The sequence below is a fragment of the Lactuca sativa genome, chromosome 9 (genome assembly GCF_002870075.4).
Source record: "Lactuca sativa cultivar Salinas chromosome 9, Lsat_Salinas_v11, whole genome shotgun sequence".
NCBI lineage: Eukaryota > Viridiplantae > Streptophyta > Magnoliopsida > Asterales > Asteraceae > Lactuca > Lactuca sativa.
The window spans coordinates 133,870,167-133,896,498 of NC_056631.2; positions in this window are offsets into that span (position 1 = coordinate 133,870,167).

Genomic DNA, 26,332 nt, shown 5'->3' on the forward strand with positions numbered 1-26,332 from the left:
CGTTGTCATATTAGCATGGTTACCCGACTCACAATACGTATTAATATTGTAACAGCCCGGATTTCCAGGTATCTTTTATGTTTATGTTTTAGTGTTTTGTGAGAGGACTCGGCGAGTTGGAGCTCAGACTCGCCGAGTAGGATCGCGGTTCTGGACGCGGGTTCGCGCCTGGACTCAGTGAGTCCAAGGTATGGACTAGGCGAGTCTGCGCTGTTTAATGAAACCCTAATTTCTCGGGTTTGGGACCTATTTAAAGGGCCTTTAGGCCGTCATTTGTGCTCACCAGTCCCTTGAGTGAAACCCTAGCGAGTGTGAGCGTTTGGAGCAAAGTAGGAAGCCATTATTGACCTTGGAGGTATCATTTTGCAAGGGAAAGGAAGAATTAGTTAAGGGAAAACAAGAGGAGCCACTTCCTGAAGGTTTGAGGTCCAGAACATCACATTTGAGGTATTATCTTCGAGCTATTTCTGTTATGTTGAGGTTTATATTGATTTAGGGCTTATTGAGCTCTTTTGTGGTTAGATCTAGTGCTTCCTTGGTCCCTTAAGTGAGTTAAGTTATAGATCTGGACCTTTGGAGGTCCAGAGTCTCCCTTTGCCCAAGATTTTTATGAATCTATGAGGGTTTTGGATTGGGGTCTTTGTGCTTAAGGTCAAAAACACCATTTATGAGTCATCGGGTGTGTTATGAGCACCAAGTTATGGACTTTACGTGATGAATTAGCTTAGGAGGGCCAGATCTATAAGTTGTTGGAGCGGATCTGACCTCAGAAGCAAGTTTGAGTTGGTGCATGGCATGGACTCGCCAAGTCTGAAGAACAGACTCGACGAGTAGCATGAGGATTGTCCTTGACCACTCGGTGAGTGGTCCAGCCGAGTTATGAGTTTACTCAGTGAGTCAGGGCGAGTTAGAAGTTGACAGGTGGACTGAGTCGAACTGGAACTCGCCGAGTTGATCTTGAGACTCGGCGAGTTGAGTCGGGGTGGCCCCGCGATTCTTACCAGGTGGAACTCGTCGAGTTAGGGGAATACTCGACGTGTCAAAAAGGGAATCCTAGAGAGTTGGTGAAAACACTTAGACTCGCCGAGTCGCCCTAGTGCACTCGCCGAGTCCGGTCAAAGTTGACCGTTGACCAGAGTTGACCAGTGTTGACTTGATAGGGGTAGTCAACCTTAGTGGTAAAAGTGTTAATTAGAGTCATATGATGTTATAGGAGGATTATAGCTCGGAGGATCGAGCACGAGTGATTCCAGGAGTCGCGAGTTATCGAGATACGCGAGGTGATTCTTCTCACTATACTTTACCTTGAGTAGGTAACCAGAGGTATGTGATCAGAGTATTTGTATGCTATATGTATGTGATGTGTTGTACTGCATTATTTCTATGTGATTTATGATATGCATGTTAATAGAGTTGGAACCGGAAGGTTCCCAGAGCTAGAACTTGAGGGTTCACAGAGTTTGGGTGCACGGACCCATAGAGTTATAGCCTCGAGTGGCTAATATATGTTTATGTGGTATTTTGGGGAACTCACTAAGCTTTGTGCTTACAGTGTTAGTGTTGTTGTTTCAGGTACTAGCGATGACCGTGGGAAGGCGCCGACTTGATTTGTACACACGCATGGGATTTTTGATATACATTTGATCTTGGGATTTTGTATGATGTGAATTGAGATTTAAACTTAATGTTTTATGAAAATTAAATGAGAAATATTTTTATAATTTGTGAAAAATTATTTTGAAATTTACGGTGTTACAAATATAGTTTATTCACGGATTTTATATCTAGTGCGGGATAGAATTCCCATGGTTTTCAATCTATAGTTTTACTGGATGGTATTCCCAGTGGTTTTGAATCTATATCTTTTCTTAATCTATAGTTTTACTGGATAGTATTCCCAGTGGTTTTGAATGTATATCTTCTCTTAATCTATAGTTTTACTGGTTGGTATTCCCAGTGGTTTTGAATCTATATCTTCTTTAATCTATAGTTTTATATATATTAAAACTACCTACTGTTGTACTGGATGGTATTCCTAGTGGATCTCTCAATATATAGTTTTATGTATTAAACTATCTACTGTTGTATTTAACGGAAATTCAGAACTTTAACTAAACTGTCTTTATAAGAAAATATGGGATTTTCTTGGATAGAACTTTTCAGAAAACCAAAGGAAACATAATCTTTTTACAAAAACCAACAGCTTATGAACTCACCGGCTTTATGATGATTTTTAAACTGCTTGTATTCTCAGGTTCTCCTTAGACAGGTATCCCGCGTTCTTTTGCAGAAGACGGAGCGTATGGAAGTCTCGTCTTATTTTGATTAAACTTATGTAACTACAGAACTTGTATTACTTTACTTTCAAACAAATGTAATGAATCTATGTAATGTAATGTTTTGTGTTTACTATGCTTACTATGTACATTGGTTACGATACTTCATGACGTCCTCCGCCCCGGAACGTTTCCGCCTTCGGTTTCGGGGTGTGACAGATTGGTATCAGAGCCCTTGTTTATAGTGAACTAGTATACCAAACCTTACATGGTATAAGACTATAAACACAAAAGGGCCTACATGCTCTGATCTAAAAGTATAGTTTAAAATATAAGTATTTTCAAAAGTATACAAGTATACCTAACCGCCGGAATCCGTACCCTCGAGTAGAACAAAACATAAGTAAATGGGTGTTGTATGCTGCAGTTAAACCTGAGCAGTTATGCAGTCGTGTCTAGGGTCAATATAGCCTGATCAACTATATTCATTCGAGACACGGCCAACATGTGCTTGGGAGTGACTGTGGTGTTCAGCATGCCTAAAACTTACCCAATACCCAAACAACGAGCCGTCATCGCAGCGAAACATTAAATACTATGGGAGTATTTTAGGCAAAGCCGAGTACGTTGTAGAAATTCATTCCGAGTATTTCTACTCGTTCCTTCTTTAGCGATAGTTTATCTACTTTGATAACTCTTTCCTGCTTATCTGTCATAAAGAGACCCAGCTCTAGGAACAACAACTCTCCGCCACCATATTCTCCTCCGTTCGACCCTGTCCTATTTCAGACAACTGTTACTGCTGCAGTGACGGCTGCAATGACGTTGTTGAACCCTAGCCGGTCCAGTGGACCAGGAAGTAACACCTACCCTCAAAACCATGAAAATGTTCAGGAGCATCAAAATGAGCGTAATAAGAGTAATAAGGTTATCTGGAAAAAGCGAAAGGGTCAGCGTTCACAAGGACCCTCTAAGAGGCATGAAACTGTGGCAGTTCAAGCTGCCATGTCACACCCCAAAACCAAGAATGGCAGAAACGTTCCGGGGTGGAGGACGTCATGTACAGTATCACAACAGTGTAAAGTAGTAAACAAGCAACGACAGCATCCATTGCATTAAAAGTAAAGTTTTAATACATGTGTCTTCTTTCATTGTAATAAGACACCAAAATATGTAATCAAAATAAAAGACGAGTCTTGTCTGTGCTTCGTCTTCTCCAAACCTGGCCATCGTACCTGTCTACTGGTGACCTGAGAATACAAGTTATTTTGAAAGCTAGTATCAGCTTAAAACTGGTGAATTCATAAGCATTCAAGTGTCATTGTCTTGTTTTGGAAAACTTTTATGTATGCTATGTAAATCTTTGAATGAAACAGTTGATATAAGTATGAAAACCCTAGAAAATCCCATATTTCCTACTAGTATGAAATGTAGTCTTCCACCAAGACGCGAATGTTTTGCTACTAAAATGATAGTTTTTCCTTTCTTTTGACTATTACAAACAATACTTAGTCTAAGTCATCGTTTATGTGAATGCATCACAAAATAAAGTAATAGAAAAAATGTAACAATTTAAGTGTTATCCTTTTGTATTAGGATTAACACGACATCGCGTAAAGCAAAATGTATAACCTTTGAACATCCGTAGATTGTTCAATTTTCCTCTGTAGCTACAGCAGGTTTAAGGAAGGGTTAGTCCCATAAAGGTACTCCTAGTATAAGTATTAACCGTAGGCATCCGTAGATGTTCATTTACCTCTATAGCAAACAGTAGGACAAAGGAATGGTTAGTCCCGTAAAGGTACCCCTAGTATAAGTAATAACCGTAGGCATCCGTAGATGTTCATCTACCGCTGTTGCTAACAGGTGGGTTTCGGAATGGTTAGTCCCGTCTAGATATCCTGTTGAACTGGGATAGGCGGGACAATTTACACATAATGTACTAATAAATCATCCTCGTGAATCTAGGTACACGTATCCATGTAAGTGTATACAGGTAAATGTATCTATGTAAAGGTATTCATGTAAGGTATTCATGTAAGTGTATCTATGTAGACATATTCATGTAACAAGTAATGTATAGTATAGTTTCATGAATGAACTGACTCTGGTGTAATTCCTTGTAATAGGAATAATGTTTTGTATCTTCTAACTATCCCTATAATAGTTAACTAGAAGGTAATTGGTTGTCCAAGCAGGTTTATACACCCTTGCTACACAAGAGTGTGGGAAACTAAATGAAGGGTGAAAACTATAACATCAATACATATATAAGAACATTAGTGTATAAATATAGTTTTATTCAAGAAGATAAAATGGTTTTATGAGACATCTATGAGTTTTGAACAATAATTAACAATGACTTGATGTCATTTTAATAAACATTTCAAATGTAATACTTTTGCTACCAAGGTATTTTTAAGACAGAAAACCATTTCATGCATCACATTTTGAAGTATGTGAAATCTGCTAGATGAAAACACAGTTATAAAATACATATGAGTGATTTAATAACATACTTTTTTCTACTTGTATTCCTCCCATTAAAGCATTTAAAATCATTTAAAACATTGATTAAGGGGTATGAACTCACTTGCAGCGAGTGGATTGGATTGAAGTGTCAGATACTGTGCTAGGTGACAAATGAACACTTGTTCACACACACGAGCCTAGTTATCATATAATGAACATATATATATAACTAATTAGCCAATTTATAACTAATAAATTAAGTTGGGACACTCTAGAACATGAAAACACTTTGTATCAAGTGTTAAAGATCACAAGGGTTGCATCCAAGTGTTTGTAGGGCAAAGCTAGAGTGTTTGGAGTTCAATGGTAAACTCCTTTTGAGTTTACGGTTTTAATGACCATTACCCAAGGAGTTTATGGCAGTAAACTCAAGGGTTTACGGTCGTAAACTCTACACTTTATGACCATATGTTGTTTTGAGGTTTTACATGTCCTTTAAAGCATTTCTACTTGGTGGTTAGGCCTTTGGAAAGATCTAGGGCACCATTTCACTCCTAAATGGAGTTTACGGTCCCTTTACCATTTTCCTTTGACTTTACTACCTTAAACTCATGAGTTTACTACCTTAAACCTATAAGTTTGGTATTTGGGGGTTTTCAAGTCCTTAGCTCAATCATGGCAATAGTCTAGGTTAGATTTAGACATAAGGAATAACCATTGGACTTTTATGGGACTTTTATGCACCTTTTGGGGTGTTTACGGTTTTGGGAGATCCCCAAACCGTAAACACATGAAAATGTAAGGTTTTGGTGCTTTTTGTGTGATAAACTCATCAAGGATCAATATAGACAAGTCCCTAAGGCATGGTGAAGCATCTAGGCACCCTAAGGCACCACTTTGCACCATATTTGGTGTTTACGGTTTTGGGAGCCTCCCAAAACCGTGAACACCTTGATCTTGGTGTTCTTGGGACATTTCTTTGATGTTAACATGTAATACAAGCTTATTAAGACTCAAGGATGGAAGTACTTACTATAAGGAAGGTTGAAATGAGCTAAAAGTCCAAGAACACTTAGTGTGTGTTCTTGGTGTTTTTGGAAATCTAATCAAAACACAAAAATGAATGAATGAATAGATGCACAAACACTAGATTAAGTGTTATATCAACTTGGAATGGCTAGAACACTTACAAGTTTGAAGATCTTGATTTAATTCTAGGATGATACTTGAGAGGTTTTTGAGTTTACTCTTTTGGTGTTTAGGGAGTAAACATAAAGTGACTAGGTTTTGGGGAGTAAACTCATGCTTATGCATGAGTTCACGATTTTTGGATGATTTTCCGGCCCAAACATAAAAGTTTGGCGGTGAACTTCTAAGACACGAGGTGTTTGCGGTTTAGAAATTTCGAGACCTGAGACGGCCCATCCGTTCACCCGTTCGTTTAAAGATTAATTATTAGAATAATCAATTGAACTTATTTTTCCCAAAAACAACTAAAAGTGAACTTGACTTATAATATGAAGTGATTGACTTTTAGGGTTTGACCGAATGAAAATTTCGGGTTGTCACATGCCACTACTCTTGTTGCTACGTCTACAGCTCAAGCACCTATCACTGGGTATGCTGGTAACCTCCCTTGGTGCAACAGGTGCAGTTACCACCATCGCATCCCTGGTCCTTGTCGTGAGAAGTTTTTTAAAATCTGTGGCCAGGAGGGACACTTCGCGCGAAGTTGCAATACACCAACCCAATCAACCAATCAAGCTATGGTTGCGGCGAAGTCGGGCATTACAAGAGAAACTGCCCCAAAGCAGCTACAACTAGCAACACTGAGATAACTCTGGCTATAAAGCAGGAGGAGGCAGTCGCCGATCCCACCGACGTCACGGGTACGTTTCTTCTCGAACAATTATCATACTCGCATCATTTTCGAATCTAGTGCCAAAGAAGTTTTATTAATCATTCATTCAAGCCTCTTCTTGAACATAGTCCTCGTCTAGTAACCGAACCATTTACCGTCGAGATAGCTAACGGTGAGAAAGAATACGTCAACGATAGATTCATTGGTTGTACCCTTATCTTGAACGATCATTCCTTTCCCATCGACATAATGCCAGTTTCCATAGAGAGCTTTGATGTTATCATTGGCATAGATTGGTTGAGTTCCAATCATGCAGATATCCTTTGTTACGAAAAAGCCATCCGTCTTAATCTCCCCTCTGGTCAGACTCTTATGATCTACGACAATAATCTTAGTTCAAATCTTCATATCATTTCTTTCATCAAAGCTCAAAAACTCTTGCAAAAGAAGTGTCACGCGTTCTTAGCTCATGTAATCAATGAGGAACAGGAAGTTAAAGACCTCGAGAGCACCCCCGAAGTCTGTAACTTTCCTGGTGTCTTTTCCCAAAGAGCTTCCAGGAATTCCTCCTTAACGTCGAGTCGAGTTTCGCATCGACCTATTTCCTGGAGCTACCCTCGTAGCCAAGCCCCCGTATCGATTAGCGCCAGCAGTAATGCAGGAGTTATCCAGTCAGCTTAATGAGCTACTCAGCAAAGGATTCATCAGACCGAGTTCCTCACCCTAGGGAGCCTCGGTATTGTTGTGAAAAAGAAAGATGGATCCTTTCGGATGTGTATAGACTACCACGAGTTGAATAAGTTGACCGTAAAAAAAACGATATCCTCTTCCTCGAATAGATGACCTTTTCGACCAATTTCAGGGAGTCAGTTACTTCACAAAGATAGACCTCAGATCAGGGTACCATTAGATTAGAGTTCATGAGAATGATGTTTCCAAGACAGCATTCAGGACTCGATATGGACACTACGAGTTCGTAGTGATGCCCTTCGACCCAACCACTTTCCTTGGTCACATGGTACGCAAAGAAGGCATACATGTGGACCCATCCAAAATTTAAGACGATAGAGAATTGGTCAGCACTGAAGACACCCACAGAAATTCGTCAATTCTTGGGTCTCGCTAACTACTATCACAAGTTCATCAAAAATTTCCTCTAGAATCACCAAACCCTTAACCACTCCGACACAGAAAGACTTAAACATTAGACAACGACGATGGGTAGAGATGCTCAGTGTTTATGAGTGTGAAATCCACTACCATCCCGGCAAAGCCAATGTGGTAGCAAGTGCCCTGAGCCAAAAGGAGAGTTCAAGTTACAAGACGAAGACATTAATGATGACCATCCATTCCCACTTATCCGCAAAAATCCAAGAAGCCCAGTCAGGAACCCTCGGGTTTGCTCCAGCAGCCCGAGATACCCGAATGGAAATAGGAGATGATTATCATGGACTTAATTACCAAGTTACCCAGATCTTCGAGTGGGTACAATACCATTTAAGTAAATGTCGATCGTTTGACAAAATCCGCTCACTTCATTCCGATCAAAGAATCATTCAAGATGGAAATATTCATGCGAACCTACATCCAAGAAATAATCCAACTGTACGGTGTACCTGCATCCATTATCTCCGAACGAGATAGCAGGTTTACCTCAAGTTTTGACAGTCCCTTCAAAAAGCTCTCAGAACTAAGTTGGACTTGAGAACGACATATCATTCTCAAACAGATGATCAGAGTGTGAGAACTATTCAGACCCTAGATGGTATGAAGAGAGCATGTGTTATTAATTTCGGAGAGTTAGGGGACACATAGTTAGTCAAGATGTCAAATTCCTGACAATACTCCCCTAGTATTGAAATCATCAACGAAATTACCAAGAAGATCATCCATATCCGAGGTACATAGGACCTTTCGAGATCCTCGTTAGGATCGATTCTGTAGCCTACAAACCCCGACTACCTTCAGAACTTAGTGACATCCATCTTGTATTTACATCCATCTTGTATTCCACGTCTCTATTCTTAAGAAGTGCCTACCCGATAAAACCCTAGTAATCCCTTTGTTGAAATCGAGATCAACGAAAACTTGAACTTCATGGAAGAACTAATCGAAATCATGGATCGAGAGATCAAACGTACGAAACAAAGCCGTCTCCCAATAGTGAAGATTCGCTGGATTGCCAAGCAGGAACCCGAGTTCACTTGGGAACACGTAGACTCGATAAGACAAATATCCGCATCTTTTCGATTATATGATTTGTATCTTAAGTTTTGAATTTCGGGACGAAATTCCCTCAAACGGGGGGATAATATGACAACCCGTAAATTGTTCTGTCGTTGTAACCCATTCCCGTCGGTAAAACCCGTTTATCTTTCAATTTTCCCGTTAACATTTTGAATTAGGTTATTTAATTTAAGACTTTTTAGAATGACCTCGTAAGTATCCAAACGCGTTAGAAACACATGAAAGCATCCCAAATTATTATTTAGAAAATTTATAGTTTCGACCACGTCGGGTTACAACAACTTAATCGGGTGCGACCAAAAGCCTCGTTTAATGTCAGTATCGTGTAGAATTCCATCGTGTCTCAAACTCGAACCATATATAAAGCTCAAATGACCTCATTTTGAAGCTTTTCACCCTATCTCACTACTCTCTCTCTACAAACTCAACCTTGGGTCCAAAATCATCAAATTCAAGCCTCAAATCATTAAGGTAACTATCCTAGCTCTTAGTATAACCTCTTTGGCTTTCAATTTCGTGTTCAAACAATGAATTAGGACCATCAACATGTGTTAACGGCCCTGGAGCACCCCTAGGCCGCAAACATACACAAAAAGGGTTTCTGAGCCCCAAAACCCTCTCAAAACACCTTTGGAGCTTGGAATCGACTTAAGGACTTATTGGAATGGACTTGGAACACCTTGAACTCAACATTTAGGGGGTAAATATGAGTTTACGGCCCAAGATCATTCTTGGACCATAAACACCCTTTCATGAGTTATAAGACCATTAGTCAACCAAAAACACCCCCATAATGAGTTTACGGCCGTAAACTCATGGGGAGTTGGTCATTGGGCCGAAAACTCCATTGGGAGTTTACTCTTGAAGAGTAAACTCCATATCCAAGCCATACACACCTTAGATGTCACTCGGGTCACTCTAAACACTTGAATTGAAGTGTTTTCGCGTCTAGAAGTGTTTACTCTTATTTAGTTAATAGATCAAGGTCTAATTAGATACAAATCATGTATCTTTCATATTACATTGTAACGACCAAAATTTCAAAACAATTAAAACTTTTCAAAAACCACCCATTTTAATAACGTTGTTACAAAAAGGTTTTCAATACATTATTTAACAGAGTATTTTCCCAAGTTCATATCATAAAACACCAACGCGAGGAACGGTACGATCACGCCTTTGCCTTGCCACAGACTCCTGAGAACCTGAAACATAAAACCACAACTGTAAGCCCGAAAGCTTAGTGAGATACCCCCAATATACCAACCACATATACGCCCTTCCAGGCCACGACCTTCTGGTCTAAAACATATCGCCTTCCGGCCCATAACGCAATGCCTTCCGGCCCATATCATATTGCCTTCCGGCCCATAACATATTGCCTTCCGGCCCATAACATATTGCCTTCCGGCCCACAGCATAAAAAGCATACATATCATAACAGTACATAGAACGACCCTGCATACCGGGTCACACCCCAGGTCTAGCAATCATACGCATAACACCTAATCATATAACAGTTCACAGTCAGCAATCGATCAACAGACCACATAATATAGCATTACTCTATTCAAGATACCGGCCTAGCCGGTCACTAGCATAACATCACCCTACGAATCAGTCAACATACTAAATGCACACATACGCCTTTCCAGGCCATGACCTTCCGGTCCACATAGCAATGCCTTCCGGCCCACAACATGTAATGCCTTCCGGCCTGCAACATATAGCGCCTTCCGGCCCATATCATAACAACTGACAACTACCCGGATTTCCATCCGATAAAAAGGTTGGCCTTGGTGCCATAAACCCTAGCGATATAGTGAGGATAACTCACCTCGAAACTGCCGACTGAACAGATAGCTCAAGCTGCTCTGATCACTGATACGATCTCCACCTCTAGACAGCCACCAATGCACTGAACTCAAACAATAATCAACAATTACCAAAATACCCCTGGAACCACTGGTCAACCCTTGGTCAAAGACAAGGTCAAAGTCAACCCCTGACTGACCCTACTCGCCGAGTCAACCCGATGACTCGCCGAGTCCCCATACTTAGAACTTTAGTCAATCCGCGATCTAACTCGCCGAGTCACCCCGAGACTCGCCGAGTTCAACAACTCTGAGTCCACTCGCCCTCAACTCACCGAGTCATCCCTTGACTCACCGATTCTCGACTCAACCAGAGAATATCGGGACTCTTCGACAAGACTCGCCGAGTCTATGGCTATCTTCAACCTACTCGCCGAGTTGTTCATACAACTCGCTGAGTTCCAATCCATCTTCATCCGACTCGCCGAGTTGTTCTTCCAACTCGTCGAGTCCCAGCTCATCTTCAAGCAACTCGTCGAGTTCACCCATGTGACTCGCCGAGTACCACCGATCTGAATCCATACAGAAGCATTCCAGACCATGCAATTGATCCAAAACATAGATCTAGCCTCCTACAATTCATCCATCACGTAAAGTGGCAATCTTTACTTGAATCCATAGAGATCTAGGCCAAATTCACTCATAACTAGGGTTTGGGACTTGCAAGCTTCACTAAACACTCCAACACAGGGACTTTCATGCTCTCTGATTCTCCTCTTCTCCAGATCTTAGGTAGCAACCTCAGATCTACCCTCTAGACTTCCAATTACATCCATAGGCAAGATCCCACAAACCCCAAAATGAAGAAACAACATACAATCAGACCAAGAACGAGATATTACCTTCAATGGACGCCCCCAACTGCAATGAAGTTGATTCCAAGCAAAGCCCCTTGCCCCAAGCCTTCAATTCCCACAAAATTCCTTCAATGATTACTTCTCCAAGCTTCAATCCACTCAACAATGGAGCTCCTCTGCGATTTAGGGTTTCTGGAACTCAAGAGGGAAGTAAAGAGGCTGGGGAAGGAACATAATGTTCCTTATATAGGGCTCAACCCCGAGAATTAGGGTTTTCTCCACCCAGCGCCTACTCGCCGAGTCCATCTCATCGACTCGCCGAGTCGGCTACTTAACATGCGGTCAAGTCGCGACTCTACTCGCCGAGTCCAGCCATGGACTCGCCGAGTCACTCTTTCCCAATTAACACTTTTGGCCCTTCAACTCTACTCTCGCTATTTCGGGATGTTACAATTCTCCCCCACTTATATTAGGCTTCGCCCTCGAAGCCTATAGCAGCTCAACTCCAAGGATACTCCCACAATGCTCCACCTGGCCTCAACCAGACCAGGTCCCACAAGGCATACCCAAACGAACTCGAATACACTTTCCTTCCCTCACGGTGTCCTGACCACCGTCTCAAATAGGGCACCGGATTCACCCTCTAATATCTTCGCTTATCCCCTGAGAATTACCTATAATGCAACACTGCTCCAAATCACAACCATCATTCGACTCATAAAGGCTAGAAGACCATGAACCATCGGATCCCCGATCCGAATCCCACTCTACCCATTCCGTGATGATGGAAAAACTCATTCTCTATATCAGAGCAACTCTCACGAGTTCTCCTCTTGCAACCGCACACACAAGCTGAACCAGCTCTAACACCTTCAGGTTGGGAAACCTGATACACTGATACTATCCTCAAACATCTCCCAGGATGAACCACTAATATCCACCCCATACCCTGATCAGAATCACACTGAGAATTCAAGATTCTCTCTCTCCCTGCATCCCTTCTGAGCCTCTTGGCTCTACACTTGCGGATTTCCCTTCGCGACCTCAACAGACATCCCAAACCGGATGAGTTCCTACTTCACTGCCGCGAACACGATGCTCAAAACCATACTCGAAATACTCTAACCATAACTCTGCTCTGCAGCTTTCACTTTCGTGAACTTGCACTCCCCTTCGGAGTTACACACCTTTCCCTTTTCCTTTTCCAAGGAACTCACTTGGCCATGATGCCACCCCAACCTGTGCCACGGTGCTCGCCCCAAGCGACACCACCCTTTTTGCGTAACCGCTAATCACATACTCTGGCTCTCATTGCAGGGGCTCTCAAGCCCATGCACTCTCTCCACTCATCAAAATCACTACCTCAACTAAACAAGATCACTAACCCGGGGCCAGACCTTCCAATGTAATCACACTGCAACATACACAATCCGCAATCTCAAACTGATCCAACAATACCAACAGAGTCTCCAGCATGACTGGACCGACTCTCATAACACACACTAGCCACTCGAGGCTATATCTCTGTGGGTCCGTACACCCAAACTCTGTGAACCCTCAGGTTCTAACTCTGGGAACCTTCCGGTTCCAACTCTAGAAACATGCACAACATAAATCCCATGGGATTAATGCAGTACAACCCATCACGTACATCAAGCATACAAATACTCTGATCACATAACCCCGGTTACCTACTCAAACTTGATCCCGGCCTGCTCCCAGGCCTCCACAATCAAATGCCCTAGGTCTGTATCCCGCCCCCATACCCGACACTCGCTCTTGTCAGCCTATACTCTGAGCTGACAGAACACTGCTGAATCCCAACAGCTAAGCACCCTCACATACTCATCGATCTCCCGGAGAATTCTCCAATTCTCCCCCACTTAAAGCACTGACTAACAACCACCGATCGCCATTAACGACCTTCCAGAACAACCCCGCACAAAGAGAACACTTACACACTGACTGCTTCCCACAAGCATAAGCAACCCTCAGCAAAACACATCTCCTCCCTGATCAATCCGCTCAAAAGAATCCGGTCTTTCAATTATCCACTCCACGACTGCAGATGCTACCCGACATTCAACCCAGTGCCGCATCTCCACTATCAACCCTCACGAATGATAACCAACGGAATTCCCAAACAATAACCCATAACCAAACCCACAACCTGCGAAAGGATGAATACCGCATCGAAAACCGCACAAGGATACCAGCACCAAAACACCAAACTATAACCATACCAAACCTTCAGGGAACAACGGATGCCAAAGCGAAAACCTGAAACACCAATCCATAACCATGCCAAACCCGCGAAACAACGAATACCGCATCGAAATTCAGCACAACGATACCCACAATATTCGCAAGATAACAAGACATCAAGAAAGTAACATACCCGCAGCTGCCTCCGGCACTGCTCCGACCTCCTCTGCCGCAAGCTGATAAGCACGACCCTGAGCCCTTGGGGCTCCACTCCCTCCTGACCTCTACCGGAAATCCTCAGAGTGGCCAGTGCTGGAGCCTGCACCGGCCCTGCAAAAAACTGTGGACAGTTGACCCTCAAATGTCCAATCTGACGACAATGACAACAAATCCTCAAATCCCGAATCGACACTGACTGCCGACAATCCCGCGCATAGTGCCCCTCCTTTCCGCACTTGCAGCATGCACCACCAGACCAGCAAACTCCAGCGTGACCCCTTCCACACTTTCTACAAGTGTGGCCGCTCCGATCCCCCACTCTAACATCAACGGTCCTGGACCGTTTCGGCGCCGGCTGCGACTGCATCGGAGCCTGCCTCAACTCTCGCGACTGCAACTCAACCTCTAACTCACGCCGCCTGGCGGCCTCCTGCAACTCTAATAAGGTCTCGCACCTCTGCGTAGACACGGACTGTCTGATATTCCCCTTGAGCATACTCAGATATCGGGACATCTGAGCCTGCTCCGAAACGAACTCAGGGCAAAACACCGCCCTCTCAGTGAACATCCTGGTGATCTCAGTCACCGACTCCGAATCCTGCTTCAGCTCAAGGAACTCCCGAGCCAATCTCTCCCTCTCATCCCGCGGAACATAGCGAGTGCTGAACATCTCTCTGAACTGATCCCATGAAACCGCAGCCCTTTGCGCATCAGAATATGACCCCGTGGTCAATCTCCACCAATCCTTCGCCCCGAGCCTCAACAGGTTCAGAGCACACCTCACCCTCTGATCAGCAGGGCATAAACACGTGGAGAAACACCCCTCCACGTCTGATAACCATCTCTTAGCAACAATCGGGTCCTAAACTCCATCGAATGTGGGAGGCTTCGTATAATAGAAATCCCGATACTGAAAACCCCGACTAGCTCCTCCCCTTACAGCCGCTGCTACAGCCGCTGTAGCCGCCGCGGCAGCCGTCTCTGCGAGAGCCGCATATCGCTCATCAAAATATTCAATCATGGCGGTCTTGATCGACCCAAACAATTCCGGCAACTCAGCCCAGAACAATGCAGCAACCTCATCACGCAGGATCTTGCGAATCCTCGCATCCAACTCGCTCGTGCTCGTCTGATCGATAACCTCAGACGGCACCGATCCACCCGGAACTCGCTCTCCAGCTCCCGATCCTGATCCGGATCCATTATCATCATGCCTCGGAATCTCCATACCGAAGACACCATACCAAATCTCAAACACTTCCCACAATCCTGGGATCCAACTCTCGCAACCCAACCCTAGAGATCATGGTTTCCCTGATACGCATATGGGTCTTGTGCTTTCAGTAGTACGGGCCCATACTACCTTCCACACCTACCCATATTTGTATGAAGTACTACCACAATACCCAAGAAAACATGCATAACAACTATCAACCCTCACCACTAGAGGAACACTGAGAATCTCCCATAAGGGACCCTAGGCTACAGGCATCACAAATCAGGCAACATTATCGTGAATTCCTGAAGATCCCTAGCCTAGCTCTAGCATGCTGTTCTATCAAGCTCAATAAGACAAATATCATGTATGGTATCTTGGGGTTACTTACTGGCTCCAGCTGATCGTACCTCCGCGTCCTCCTTTTACTTAATTTGAAAACCATTTTAATTTCTCTTTTTTAAAATCCTCCTCAATTTGAGACTGGAGTCACACGAATGTTCCCCCAATTCACTCAAACCAAGGCTCTGATACCAACTTGTAACGACCAAAATTTCAAAACAATTAAAACTTTTCAAAAACCACCCATTTTAATAACGTTGTTACAAAAAGGTTTTCAATACATTATTTAACAGAGTATTTTCCCAGGTTCATATCATAAAATACCAACGCGAGGAACGGTACGATCACGCCTTTGCCTTGCCACAGACTCCTGAGAACCTGAAACATAAAACCACAACTGTAAGCCCGAAAGCTTAGTGAGATACCCCCAATATACCAACCACATATACGCCCTTCCAGGCCACGACCTTCTGGTCTAAAACATATCGCCTTCCGGCCCATAACGCAATGCCTTCCGGCCCATATCATATTGCCTTCCGGCCCATAACATATTGCCTTCCGGCCCATAACATATTGTCTTCCGGCCCACAGCATAAAAAGCATACATATCATAACAGTACATAGAACGACCCTGCATACCGGGTCACACCCCAGGTCTAGCAATCATACGCATAACACCTAATCATATAACAGTTCACAGTCAGCAATCGATCAACAGACCACATAATATAGCATTACTCTATTCAAGATACCGGCCTAGCCGATCACTAGCATAACATCACCCTACGAATCAGTCAACATACTAAATGCACACATACGCCTTTCCAGGCCATGACCTTCCGGTCCACATAGCAATGCCTTCCGGCCCACAACATGTAATGCCTTCCGGCCTGCAACATATAGCGCCTTCCGGCCCATATCATAACAACTGACAACTACCCGGATTTCCATCTGATAAAAAGGTTGGCCTTGGTGCCATAAACCCTAGCGATATAGTGAGGATAACTCACCTCGAAACTGCCGACTGAACAGATAGCTCAAGCTGCTCCGATCACTGATACGATCTCCACCTCTGGACAGCCACCAATGCACTAAACTCAAACAATAATCAACAATTACTAAAATACCCCTGTAACCACTGGTCAACCCTTGGTCAAAGTCAACCCCTGACTGACCCTACTCGCCGAGTCAACCCGATGACTCGCCGAGTCCCCATACTTAGAACTTTACTCAATCCGCGATCTAACTCGCCGAGTCACCCCGAGACTCGCCGAGTTCAACAACTCTGAGTCCACTCGCCCTCAACTCACCGAGTCATCCCTTGACTCACCGATTCTCGACTCAACCAGAGAATATCGGGACTCTTCGACAAGACTCGCCGAGTCTAAGAACAGACTCGCCGAGTCTATGGCTATCTTCAACCTACTCGCCGAGTTGTTAATACAACTCGCCGAGTTCCAAGCCAACTTCATCCGACTCGCCGAGTTGTTCTTCCAACTCGTCGAGTCTCAGCTCATCTTCAAGCAACTCGTCGAGTTCACCCATGTGACTCGCCGAGTACCACCGATCTGAATCCATACAGAAGCATTCCAGACCATGCAATTGATCCAAAACATAGATCTAGCCTCCTACAATTCATCCATCACGTAAAGTGGCAATCTTTACGTGAATCCATAGAGATCTAGGCCATATTCACTCATAACTAGGGTTTGGGACTTGCAAGCTTCACTAAACACTCCAACATAGGGACTTTCATGCTCTCTGATTCTCCTCTTCTCCAGATCTGAGGTGGCAACCTCAGATCTACCCTCTAGACTTCCAATTACATCCATAGGCAAGATCCCACAAACCTCAAAATGAAGAAACAACATACAATCAGACCAAGAACGAGATATTACCTTCAATGGACGCCCCCAACTGCAATGAAGTTGATTCCAAGCAAAGCCCCTTGCCCCAAGCCTTCAATTCCCACAAAATTCCTTCAATGATTACTTCTCCAAGCTTCAATCCACTCAACAATGGAGCTCCTCTGCGATTTAGGGTTTCTGGAACTCAAGAGGGAAGTAAAGAGGCTGGGGAAGGAACATAATGTTCCTTATATAGGGCTCAACCCCGAGAATTAGGGTTTTCTCCACCCAGCGCCTACTCGCCGAGTCCATCTCATCGACTCGCCGAGTCGGCTACTTAACACGCGGTCACGTCGCGACTCTACTCGCCGAGTCCAGCCATGGACTCGCCGAGTCACTCTTTCCCAATTAACACTTTTGGCCCTTCAACTCTACTCTCGCTATTTCGGGATTTTACATACATAGGAACCTCGTGTGTTTTCAAGCCTCGATCTGACAATTAGCATCCAACCAACACACTTCTCGACTGGTGAGTTCATACCCCTACGCCTTTTCCGTGTTTTTCAATGTTTTCAGGGGGAATACAAGCAAAATTATAAATGTTTTCTAAACTTAAAACTGATGAAATTCTATAAATATCTGGCAAACTTTTAGATATCGTTACCCCTTTTGTATCATGCGGAGCATAAGGGATGTTTTACCGAATATAACTAAGTAGATTTCAATTATAGTAAAGGAAACAATCAAACCAATCAAATTATTATGGGAACAATTCGAGATCTTTTAGTTCTTCTATTACGGACACAGATTTTATGCAAAGTTAATAGATAAACTATGTCTGTTCAGTTTATCTCTATTTAATTTAGAGTATTATGCCAAATAATTTCATTGTATTAAACTGTTTTTACCGTATTATGCTTGGAAACGATTAGTATGTTTGATAACGAATGAGGACATCGTGAATAATTTAATACTAGCTTGTGAGATTATCTTCATTAAACCCTTCGGGTCATCAGTAGATCCTCCTCGAAAGTGTAACCAGAGTCTCCTTGAGGGAGAGCGTGGAATTTGTGAATAGATCTATTCGGGACTGACAATCCCACACCTTAACTGCTAGCTACAGTTAGGCGAGAACGCCTGGGGTGACAAATTCTGGATATCGTCCGACGCCTGAAGAACATCAAGGAGGTCTCGATGTCATATTAGCATGGTTACCCGACTCACAATACGTATTAATATAGTTTATTCACGGATTTTATATCTAGAGCGGGATAGAATTCCCATGGTTTTCAATCTATAGTTTTACTGGATGGTATTCCTAGTGGTTTTGAATCTATATCTTCTCTAAATCTATAGTTTTACTGGTTGGTATTCCCAGTGGTTTTGAATCTATATCTTCTCTTAATCTATAGTTCTACTGGATGGTATTCCCAGTGGTTTTGAATCCATATCTTCTTTAATCTATAGTTTTATATATATTAAAACTATCTACTGTTGTACTGGATGGTATTCCCAGTGGATCTCTCAATATATAGTTTTATGTATTAAACTATCTACTGTTGTATTTAACGGAAATTCAGAACTTTAACTAAACTGTCTTTATAAGAAAATATGGGATTTTCTTGGATAGCAACTTTTCAGAAAACCAAAGGAAACATAATCTTTTTACAAAAACAAACAGCTTATGAACTCACCAGCTTTATGATGATTTTTAAACTGCTTGTATTCTCAGGTTCTCCTTAGACAGGTATCCCGCGTTCTTTTGCAGAAGACGGAGCGTATGGAAGTCTCGTCTTATTTTGATTAAACTTATGTAACTACAGAACTTGTATTACTTTACTTTCAAACAAATGTAATGAATCTATGTAATGTAATGTTTTGTGTTTATTATGCTTACTATGTACATTGGTTACGATACTTCATGACGTCCTCCGCCCCGAAACGTTTCCACCTTCGGTTTCGGGGTGTGACAGTTATGTAGTTGTGTCTAGGATCAATATAGCCTGATCAAATATATTCATTCGAGACACGGACAACATGTGCTTGGGAGTGACTGTGGTATGCGGCATGCCTAAAACTTACCCAATACCCAAACAACGAGCCGTCGTCACAACGAATCATGAAATACTATGGGAGTATTTCTCGAGCCAAATCTGTTATACAAATCCTCATTCCAGCGTTGCTCCTCAATCATTCTTTTAGCGATAGTTTATCTGGTTTGATAACTCTTTCCTGCTTTATCGCTTAATAGAATTCTATATCTGTCTTATTGAGATATCCCCTGTTCCATATCTCTAGATTCAATTCAGAGGACTTATGATCCTCTCTATCCTGGCTATTTTAGATCAACATGTCTCCGAGGAAAAGACCCAGCTCAAAGAGTAACAATCCTCCTCCGCCACCACCTCCTCCTCAATTTGATCTCGTCATGTTTCAAGCAGCTGTTAATGCTGCTGTGGCTACTACCATATCACAAATGAACCTCAGTGGTTTAGGTGGGCAGTTAGGTGGTCCTTAGCCCCAAAACCAGGAAGGTAGCCAGGGACACCGAAAGGAGTGTTCCTATAAAGATTTTATGAACGCAAAACCCACATTCTTTGATGGCACAGGAGGTGTCATTGCCCTAACTCGGTGGTTAGAGAAAATCGAATCTATCTTCGAGATCTGTGCCCATTTAGAATCCGACAAGGTGAAATTCGCCGCCTGCACGTTCACCGATAAAGCTCTAACTTGGTGGAACGGCCAAGTCAAATCTTTAACCCTACCTGTAGCCAATGCTATGGGTTGGGAAGTTATGAAGGAACTTTTGTTCGCAGAATTCTGTCCTCGGGGCGAAATGTAGAAGCTGGAACATGAACTCTGGAACCTGAAGATGAAGGGTTCTGATATCGCAGCTTACACATCCAGATTCGATGACTTGGCATTACTCTGTCTGGGAATGGTTATCCCGGAGAGTAAGAAGGTTGAGAGGTTCATCTGGGGGTTGACCCAGCCAACCAAAGGGAATGTTTTAGCTGCGAAGCCGGATACCTACGACAGCGCCAAATGCCTAGCACAAACCTTGATCGACCATAGTGATGACCTAGAGGAAGCAACCACCTCTCCTGAGCCGACAGAGAGAAGTGGTGAGAAAAGAAAGTTTTGGAAGAAGAGGAAGAAGAGTCAGCCTTCTCAAGAGTCCTCGAAGAAACAGCAAATAGTGGCAGTCCATGTTGTTACTACCCTTGCTGCTGTTTCTGTCGTCGGTTCCTCAGCCCAAGCACCTATCACTGGATATGCTGGTATTCTTCTGTGGTGCAACATGTGCAGTTACCACCATCGTATCCCTGGTCCATGTCGTGAGAAGTTTTGCAAAAACTGTGGCCAAGAGGGTCACCTTGCGCGAAGCTGCAGAACACCAACCAATCAAGCTTCTGGAGCGGGTATCAGTCAGACCTGCTTCGTTTGAGGTGAAGTCGGGCATTACAAGCGAAACTGCCCCTAGGCAGCAACAACTGGCAACACTGGGAGAGTCCTAGCTATTAGACAAGATGAGGCAGCCGCCGACCCCACTGTTGCCACAGGTATATTCCTCCTCGATAAATCTTATGCCTAATTATTCATTCAAACACCTTCCTAAACTTGATTCTTCGTTAGTAACCGAAACTTTTACCGTCAAAATGGCTAACAGTGAGAAAGAGAATGTTAACGACATATCCATAGGTTGTATCCTTACCCCGGACGATTATTCCTTTCCATTCGACCTAATGCCAATTTTTCATGAAGAGCTTTAATGCTCTCATTGGCATGGAATGACTGAGTCCAATCATACTGATATTCTTGGTTTTGAAAAGGCCATCCGTCTCAATCTCCCCTCTGACCCGACTCTCATGATCTACAGCGACAAACCTAATTCCAATTTCCGTATCGATCAAATTCCTGGAACTAACCCTATAACTAAATCTCAGTATCGATTAGCGCCATCAGAAATATAGGAGCGTTCCAGTTAGCTTAATGAGCTACTCCACAAAGGGTTCATCAGGCCAAGTTCCTCATCCCGAGGAACCCCGATATTGCTATTCCTTTCGAATGTGTATCGACTACCGCTAGCTGAATAAGTTGACCATCAAAAACCGATATCCTCTTCTTCGAATAAATGACCTCTTCGACCAACTTCAGGGAGCCAGCTACTTCTCATAGATAGACCTTAGGTCAAGGGACCATCAGCTACGAGTTCACAGGAATGATGTTTCCAAAACAACATTTAGGACTTGATATGGTCACTACGATGACATAATGATGCCCTTCGGTCTAACCATTTTCCTTGGTCACGTAGTAAGCGATGAAGGCATGAGATATTTTGGAAAACGCATAAAACTTAACCCGAAGAACATAGGACCTTTCGAGAACCTCGTTAGGATCGATCCCGTAGCTTACAAACTCCGACCACCCTCAGAACTTAGCAACATCCATCCGGTATTCCACGTCTCTGTCCTTAAGAAGTGCCTATTCGACGAAACCCTAGTAATCCCTTTGATGAGACCGAAATCAACGAAAGTCTGAACCCCATGGAAGAACCAATCGAAATCATAGATCGAGAGATTAAACGTACGAAACAAAGCCGTATCCCGATAAGTGAAGGATCTGAGTTCACTTGGGAACGTGAAGATCCGATGAAACAGAAGTATCCGTATCTCTTTCCAAATCCTTGAGTCGTATCTAAAGATTGAATTTCGGGACGAAATTCCCTCTAACGGGGGGATAATGTGACAACCCGAAGTTTGCTCCATCGTCGTAACCCGTTTTCGTCCATAAAATTCATCTTTTTCGAATTGTTTCCGTTTAAGTTTTTAAATTAAGTCATTATTCCATTATGACTTAATTGGTATCCAAACACGTTAGAAACCCATGAAAACATCCCAAATTATTACTTAGAAAAATTTTAGTTTCGACCATATCGGGTTACGACAACTTAATCGGGTGCGACCAAAAGCCTCGCTTAACATCAGTATTGGGTAGAATTCCACCGTGTCCCAAACCCGAACCATATGAAGCCTTTTCCACTCTCTCTCCTCCAAACCAAGCTCTAGGTCCAAAATCATCAAATTAAAGCTCCAAATCATCAAGGTAACAATCCTAGCTCATAGTATAACATCTTTGGCCTTCAAATTCGTGTTTAAATCATGAAATAGGATCATTAACATGAGTTTACAGCCCTAGAATAGTCCTAGGCCGGGAACTCACATAAAATGGGTTTTGGAGCCCAAAAACCCTCCCAAATCACTCTTGGAGCTTGGATATGGCTTAAGGACTTATTGGAATGGACTTGGAACACCTTGAATTCAACATTTAGGGAGTAAACATGAGTTCATGCTTGGGCCGTAAACACCATATCATGGGCAGTAAACACATCTTAAGGTGTTAAGATGCCACTTAAACACCTCATAAGCCTTGGAATAAAGTCTAGAAGCAACCACAAACGAGTTAAGGATCTTAAACTTGATGAGAACCACCCCATAGGAGCTTACGACCATAAACCCCCCCCCCCCCCCCCAAGGATAGGTTCATGGGTCGTAAACTCCTATATCTTAGTCAAATGATGCCCTAAATTCATCCCAAGGCTTGTATAATGACTTAGAATCACATGTGATTAATCTAGGGCCACCAAATCATTTAAAGAAAGGGTACTTAGGAGCTTACGGCCGTAAACTCCTAGTTCACGACTGTAAACTCCATTAAATGGTCCCTTTGGTGGTTTAATTCCTTCCTATGCCCTAGATTTAATCCTAGCCAAATTTCCCAAGTGTTGTGTGACCTTTAAGCACCCAAAAACACCCCCACCATGAGTTTACGGCCGTAAACTCATGGTGAGTTGGTCATTGGGCCGAAAACTCCATTAGGAGTTTACTCTTGAAGAGCAAACTCCATATCCAAGCCATACACACCTTTAGATGCCACCCGGGTCACTCCAAACACTTGTAATGAAGTGTTTTCGCGTCTTGAAGTGTTTATTCATATTTGATTAGTAGTCTAAAGCCTAATTAGATACAAATGTGTATCTCTTCATATTAAATAGGAACCTCGCGCATTTTAAAGTCTCGAACTGACGTTTAGCATCCAAACCGACACGTTCTTCGACCGGTGAGTTCATACCCCTACTCTTTTTCCGTGTTTTTCAAATGTTTTCAGGGGGGAATACAAGCAAAAGTACAAGGAAATGTTGTACTCAAACTTATTATTTCAGTTCAAATGTTTATATTCTGTATGCTTTTAATATCGAAAACCGTATTAACTAATAGTTCGAATTGCAGAGTTAGCTTTCAGACTAATCGTAGATTTCTTGATAAAGTGTTATAAACTATGTTATAATTCATAATTTGCGAAGGATTCATACTAATCATAAATTAGGATTAATACTAACAAGATACGCCCTCGGATAGTAACAGAACGACGAAAGTACAGTTAGGAACAGAACGACGAAAGTACAATTATGAACAAAATGACAAAAGTACAGTTAGGAATAGAACGACGAAAGTACAGCTAACAGAACGACGAAAGTAACAGAACGAATATGAAAGTACGCCTTTGGATGACACCAAGACTTCGGAAATACAGCTAGTGTACGCCTTGAGTGTCACCAGAGTTTCGAAAATAACTCGAAAGTACGCCTTTGGATATCGACAGAGTTTCGAAAACATACGCCTTTGGATGTCGAACAGAGCTTCAGAAATACGTCTATAGTACGCTTTTGGAAGTCACCAGAACATCGAATATACAGTTAGTGTATGTTTATGTGTGTATCCAAATATTCAAAAATACGACTAGGTATAGTAGATATTCGACATTCGTGTGTAGGATAACTAGGATATCAGAATACCTAACTAATACTACAAGTATGGTAGATACCAGTACATTGCATTCTGAATCAAGAACTAACCACGACTATTAGGAAAATAAGGGTTTTTCCTGGGATAACATAACTGCTCTTGACCAAATTGTGTAACGAATGGATAACTAAACTTTCTTTATAAGAAAATATGAGATTTTCTTGGATAACGACTTTTTCCGAAAACCAAAGAAAACTTATTCTTTTTCAAAAATAAACCGCTTATGAACTCACCAGCTTTATGCTGATTTTCAAACTGCTTGTATTCTCAGGTCCACATTAGACAGGTACACCACAATTTTTTTGGAGAAGACGGAGCGTATAAAAGACTCGTCTTTACTTTTGTTCATATGATATATATGTATAACACATGTAACTCTTTGTTTTCATATAATGTAAATGAATCTATGTAGTGTAAAGTTTTGTGTTTGCCATGCTTACTATATACATTGGTTGCGATACTTCATGACGTCCTCTGCCCCGGAACGTTTCTGCCTTCGGTTTCGGGGTGTGACAATAATCCTCATCAAAGCTTTGCTTAAATTGCATAGAATTCAATTGTGGAACTCAAAAATTTTATGCTCATCAAAGCTTCGCATAAATTACATAGAATTCTATTGTGGAACTCAAGAATGAAACAATGCTCATCAAAGCTTTTTTTTTAAATTGCATATACTTCTATTGTCGAACTCAAGAATTAAACACTACTCATCAAACCTATGCTAAATTACGAAGACTACTTTTATTGTGCATCTCTTGAATTAAACAATGCTCATCAAAGCTTTGCTAAATTGCATAGACTTCTAATGTGGAACTCAAAAATGAAACAACACTCTTCAAAGCTCTGCTTAAATTGCGTTGACTTTTATGGTGGAACACAAGAATTAAACAATTCTCATCAAGGCTTGGCTAAATTGTGAAGACTACTTTTATTGTGGATCTCAAGAATTAAACAATGCTCATCAAAGCCTTGGTAAATTGCATAGACATCTAATGTGGAACTCAAGAATGAAACAATGCTCATCAAAGCTTTGCTTAAATTGCATAGACTTCCAATGCGGAAACCAAGAATGAAAGAATGCTCATCAAAGTTTTGCTAAATCGTATAGACTTCTAATGTGGAACTCAAGAATCAAACAATACTCATCAAAGCTTTGCTTAAATTGCATAGAATTCTATTATGGAACTCAAATATCAAACAATGCTCATCAAGGCTTTGTCTAAATTGCATAGACTTCTATTGTGGAAATCAAGAATTATACGATGTTGATCAAAGCTTTGCTAAACTGCATAAACTTTTAATGTGGAACTCAAGAATGAAACAATGCCCATCAAAGCTTTGCTTAAATTGCATAGACTTCTATTATGGAACTAAAGAATAAAATAATGCCCATCATACCTTTGCTAAATTATGAAGACTACTTCTATTATAGAACTCAAGAATTAAACATTGCTCATTAAAGCTTCGCTAAATTGCATAGACTTCTAATGTGGAACTTAAGAATGAAACAATGGAAAATGGAGGGGAAAGCTTTCAGAATTAAGAACAGAGCTAGGAAGAAGGTGGATGAATTAGCTCCGATGGATACTGAGGAGTACTACAATGAAGATGGTTCAGAGGAGGAAACGTAAGAAGAATCGGAATCTGTCTCAGTTTGGGAGTCGGATTCTAACATTTCTATACCTGGATCTGATGGAAAGGAGAAAGACTTGAAGAAAGGGTCGTCTGGTGATTCTAAAAAGGTAAGATCTCATGTTGTTACTATCCCAACTGGTAATACTGCTAATTTGATGAAAAATTGGGATGGGTTGATGATGAGTAATGAAGTTTTGAGTCCAAACTCTGAATTGAAGAATGTTATTAGTGAAATGGTTAGGGTGAATCCTACCATATCAGTGATGGATGTTAAAAATCAGAATAATTCTAAAATGGAAGATAATGAAGTTATGAAGATTAGAACTGATGGGGAGAAAAGTGCTAGTAATAAAGAAGAATTCATTCCAGGAGTTGGATTTCAATTTCTGAGTGAATTGAAGGAAGAAGGACAGGTGGGGAAGGGAGTTGATAAGGGGATGATTCAGAATATGAATATGGATGATTTGAAATTGGG